This window comes from Lactuca virosa, chromosome 2, assembly GCF_052849685.1.
Source record: "Lactuca virosa cultivar CGN04683 chromosome 2, Lactuca_virosa_CGN04683_v6, whole genome shotgun sequence".
Lineage (NCBI taxonomy): Eukaryota > Viridiplantae > Streptophyta > Magnoliopsida > Asterales > Asteraceae > Lactuca > Lactuca virosa.
Window position 1 is genome coordinate 139,897,539 of NC_136427.1, and position 6,249 is coordinate 139,903,787.

The window sequence follows — 6,249 nt, forward strand, 5'->3', positions numbered from 1 at the left end:
TCCGTCTATTACTTTTTATCTGGCAGCGGACGACGATTACGTTCATTTAATGAATAATGTTAAGATGATAAATTTCCATTTTATTTGTTTCATTTCGAATTGAAAAGGTAAATTATATTATATTAAATATACAATTATTGAACTACGTTTAAAATATATAATGTTACTTTTTTTGCGAAACTATACATGAACGTGTGAAAAGTTAAATATTAAATTATGTTTTGTTTTTCTTTTTTTTTCATTCTTTTGCGTTTTGTACCCGTGCGATACAAGAGTGGCAAATAATTTCTTTCATATATTAGTTTTTTTTTTCGTAGGACTTTTTTTTAATAGTTTATTTTTTACAATTAGTTTTACATGTACGATGCAACAGACGATGAATAGTTTCATTCCGACAATTATGTTTTTTTCACAGATGACGAATGGCTTGCTTTCGACAAGCTATTCGACTTATATCAGCAGTCTCTATTGTTCTTTTTTCGTAAAGGTTTTTTTTTGTCGATTTGGTATTTTTTTGTGTTTAATTTGTGCCAAACTCACTTAATTTTACTAATCAACTTTTGTTAAATTTAACTAAAACTTTATCACTCAGGACTTCAAATTTTAAGTAACTAAAACTCACTTAATTATATTAATCAACAAGGTACCCGTACAATGCATCGATGCCATATAGTTCTTTTCAGCAGACAATTTTCATGCGGCGGTTAGTTTCATTTTCGTGGTTTCAACCTTTTGGCATATTGTTTTGTATCGGATAGTTACTTTCGGCGAATAATTTCTAGCTAGGTACGTAATTACGGGGGCCGAATAGTTTCATATCTCTCATCATCTATTGCTCTAATTTATATTTCACTATGTGGCGACGGAAAATTATTATGTTAGTGATTAGTTTTGTTTTGAAAATAGTTTTTTTTTTCCTGTAATTAGTTTTGTTTCGGAAATAATTTTTTTTGTTGTAATTAATCTATTCAGATTATTTTCCAAACTTTTTGTCATAAAAATTAGAAATTGATTTATAGCTATTTCAAAATTTGTAATTAAAGAATTTTATGGTTAATTCCATTTTGTATTATATAGTTGGTCTTTTTTTTTAATATCTTATAAGAAAATTTGATTATTGTCCTAAGATTTTAATTCCTTAGTCAAATTTTTTTAATTACCCTATTATCCTTTAAAACAAATTTTATAATTTTTTTTATAAAATTGTTTGTTAGCGGAATAAAAACATGATTTACATGTAGTCTCTAATTTCAACAAAACCAAAAACAAAAAATTTATAATAGTGGTTTGTTCATATACAAATGAAAATAAATAAACATAAACTAATAATATTAAAGCATGATCAATATATATATATATATATATATATATATATATATATATATATATATATATATATATATATATATATATATAAAAGAAAATATAATAGAAATTTTATGATATCGTTTATTTTGCAATCATTATCTAGCATTTGATTAATTTAAATATGTGTATAATATATGTTTGTTTTAACGATATAAATTTTCAAATAAAATTCATATTTCTATTCAAATAGAAATTGTTTATTTTATAAGATTGGCTCATATATATAATTTGTAGATGTATTACTTATTAACCTAACCCTAACATTATTTCAGCCTCTTCTTAACATCAGCCGCACCCATCTAATTGTACCAGTTCTGCAGTTCATCCCCTCCGCCGCCTCCATTTCTACACCACGACTCCAACTTCTCCATTACCGAATGCACACCTCCGACCCCTCAATAAACGACGCCATGGCTGCAAAATCCGACTCGATTACACAATCATCTACTCTACCTACATCTTTCGTTGCAACTACTTCGTTCTACAATAAACAGTTGCCTCTAACTTCTCTGATATGATGCCAACACTACAACTGCCTCTCTTCTACTTATGACTACCTGTAGAACCCATTTCGATCTTCAGTGAAACTATATTCTAAAGAAAACCAAAACAACAGTGCAAAAGAATTTTTTTTTTTCAACTGATGTCTCAGTGATATGTGGATCGAAAGGTGTTGATAGTCATTTCTATATTTTTAGGAAAGGATAGTTCTTGTTCTGATTCTTTATTTTTTTTTTATGTATTGAAGATCTCAGAGCTTGAGATTTCTTAATATAATGAAACCGTTTTCATTATATTAATATAATGAAACCGTTTTCATAATAGTTTGATTTTTTTTGGTTTTAAGCCTTTCGATATATCTAGATCTTTCCTATTTATTTTCTATTTTGAAGAATAACATCAATCTGCACTTGGGGTTTGGGATTCAACCAAGTTTTCAGGAATCTAAAAACATAAGAAAATTGAAAGCTTGGCCATCGATTTGTGTTATTGGGATTCATCCAAGTTTTCCTAAAAATGAAATAAAATATGGGTCTTACTCATATTTTTAATAAGTACTACATTTATAAAATTTCATACAACTTCATATATGCCAAGACACATAAATATAAACACTTGATACATCACAAAAAAGGAAGTTACAATACAAAATTACAAATATCGAAAACATTTATTTTATAGTTACATGATAAAAGAATAACTTAATGATGCTTATTCTGCCAGGGGTTCACGTAGAAACAAACATATGTTGTATCCACGTTAATGTTGCAAGAAATATGAAAAAATAAAGCTGACTCTGAGTCAAGCTAATTCAGAGCGAAGAATTCTCATTACAACAACAGGCGCAGCGCAAAAATAAGTTGCAGAGGTCGAGCGAAGAATTCTCATTACAACAACATGCGCAAAAATAAGTTGCAGAGGTCAGAGAGTGAGAGAGAGAGAGTAAAGAAATGTTAATGAGATTTGCTATATTTATATTTGTCAAAATGCATTTCTATTGGTTGAAATCTATTCACACGGATCACTAATTCAATTAAAGGTTTAGATTGTTTTAATGTAAATGGAAGGTCATTATCTTTTACTGCTTATTTTTATGTGCATCTAAATGGCGCCTCACAATGTTCAGCTTGTATAATTTTTAAACTTTAAGATTATTTAATAGATTGAATCTGATTGGTTGTTTTTGGTTCACATGGATAATCATCTTCACCATCTATTTTGAAATCAATGGTCATAATCTCTTCTCCTTTTTTTTAAGATTTTGGTCTTAAAAATCATGGGACCCATAATTATTTATGTATTATAAAGTAGTATAGATATATTAAAGTATTTGCTTTGCATTATACTTCGTTACATACCACTCGAAATTCATAAGTTTATCTTTTATATAAACTCTTATTATGAGTTGAATACAAATCACATCTTAAAGTCGAATCTTAATACATGAAAAATCCAAAATGGTTAACTTACTAACACTCGACTTCCAATTATCAAGGACTTATTGTCTTTCATTGTTAATTCATTGGCAGAAAGATGCCTGCTCATAGATCTGGTAGACGCGTCAACAATGAAACACCGACACCACCGCCACCACCTCCCCAATATGACCCTGTTATGGTACAAGCTGCTATAACTACAGCAGTTGCAGCTGCTTTGACACATATAAACTCTAATGGCACAGGTGGAGCAGGAAGTAGTACCAACCACTTAAACAATGGCACTGGTCATGGTCATTCCAGAGAATGTATGACATCCCATAATTTCTCGGCCAGAAAAGACCGATTTAATTTATGCTTTTTAAAAGAAAATCAGAGTAATCCTTTTAAAAGATGTTGACGAATTTGTTCCCAAAACAAAACATGATAAAAATTTATCAGAACCTTTCTTTAAGAAATATATATTTTCATTTCATATCAAAATCTCGGGATGTCATGTTCCGATACAGATCAAAAGCATAAACAAGTCATTATAAGCTTTACAACAGTTATTTACAACTACTGGCCTATAGTCCAAAAATCACTCATCATCATCATCCGACTATGCTCGGGGTCCACTACCTATAATATAAAAAGCTGAGTGAGTCAGGCTTGGAAGCCTGGTGAGCATATAGGGTTTTCAACCCACAATAAATTAAATTATTATACTTAAACTGTGACAACCCGAAATTTCTATCTTATACAATCAATCAATTCAACCAAAGTCAGACTTGTTTCTGATATCATTTAGCACTGTTTAGAGTCTATTTGAGTGTTCTAAGCCTAGTATATTAAAGAATAGGGTGTTATGAAGTATCTGCTTGAATCCATAGTACCTAAATCAAGCTTAAACCCCATTATGAGGTGTTTACGGCCAAACTTTATGAGTTTGGGCCGTAAACTCATCCATGGCCGTGAACTCATGCTTTAAGCATCAGTTTACATCATTTTTCATCATTTCCTTCATTTCAAGTCAAAGAAACTCCCATTCTCTCTCAACTATCATCAAGATCTTCATCTTAATCTTCCAAAAATGTAAGAATTTCTTCCTTTGATTTGTTATTACAACACTTTATCTAGTACAACCCTTCGATTTCATCCATGAAATCATTCCATTTTCACAGATCTTCAAGTGTTCTTCATTTCACCAAGAACACCAAGAACACACTAGTGTTCTTGGACCGTAATCACCCTTACAAGCTTCTATATTGTAAGTACCTACCTCCTATACTTGTTAGTTAGTTAGGATGTTGAATCATGGACTTGAAAACAAGTTTTCCTCAAGAACATAAGGTGTTTACGGCCAAGGCAATCTCCTTGGGCCGTAAACCCTAATTAAGGGGGCAAAATGAGCCCTATTCCCTTCCAAAGCCTTACAACCAAGTCTAGATCACTTCCAAGAAAATTATAAGACCTTAAACATCAAAAGAACCAAGAACAAATGGTGTTTACGGCCAAGGCAACCACCTTGGGCCGTAAACACTAGTTAGTAGTGCATATGTGCTCCCATTCCTTCCTAAGGCTTAGACTTGAACATAAGAACACTTCCAAATGACTTGTAAGACCTTATATAACAACTTGGTACAAATTACTATGAGTTTACGGCCGTAAACTCATGGGGGTTTACCCCTTGGCCGTAAACTCATGTGATACATCCTTATTGGCCATAAACTCCAATGAGAGGCCATACTTCCCTTAGATGCAACCCTTTGGTACTTATAGCACTTGAATCAAAGTGTTATCCATGTCTTAGGGTGTCATTACTTGCCTAAATAGTTGTTAAGTGACTAATTAGATACATATATGTGTCATTATATATTAAATAGGATCTGTGTGTGTGCTCAAGTCTTCACTTGACACTTAGCATCCTATACCATCCGTTCATCCAAACCACTCACTACAGGTGAGTTCATACCCCTTAATCAACCTTTTAAATGGTTTTAAATGCTTTTATGGGGCGGGGGAATACAAGTTGAAAAATTATAGTTATTATATCAATCACATGTGATTAATAACTATCAAACATATGGATTTTCTTACTTTTCCAAACTGGGTTATCAAAAAAACTACTTCAAATCTTCTTACAAACTCTTTTACATGTTAAATACTTTTATTAAACTCTTTTAAACTTATATTTTGTCAAATGTATATTTATATACATATAGTTATATAAGTAGGATTGAAAGGACTTAGGACTGATGGCTCACCTTACCTCCTGTTCCTCGTTTGGTTGTGGACTTAGGGTATCGGTTGTTTGTCCGAAGGTCGTTTGAATCTTAGTTATATATTATTTATATGTATATAGATATAAAAGTTTCTTCATTCAGTTCAATACCTTTGGGTATCAAAGGTATACAATCATGTTCATTCATATAAGCAACATTACTAGTAAACTATAATAGGTATAGTTTAGGAAGTTACTAATACTACTACTAGAACAATGAAACCATACAAAGAGTCAGTTCATACATGAGTCAATACATACTATTATGAGAAACAAAGAGAACATACTGTTATGAGAAACTAAGAGAACATACATACATACTAGACAGAGAGAACATACAATACATCTATTACATACTATACATTATACAAGAGAACATACTATTATGAGAAACAGAGAGAACATACATGCATACTAGACAAAGAGAACACACAATACATCTAGTACATACATTACATATACAAGTATACAATAACATAAATGTGAACCATCGTTCGGGGCATGGCATCACCTGTCATGGCCCGATTTGTAGCTAGAGTCTCCTAGAAGGAGAGCGTGAATTTGCGTATAGATCTATACTGGATTGACTATCCTACACCTTGCTGTTAGCTATAGTGGAACTTGCAAGTCTACGGGTGCCAAATGTCATTTCTTCCGACGTCTTTCATCGTCGTGTTATTA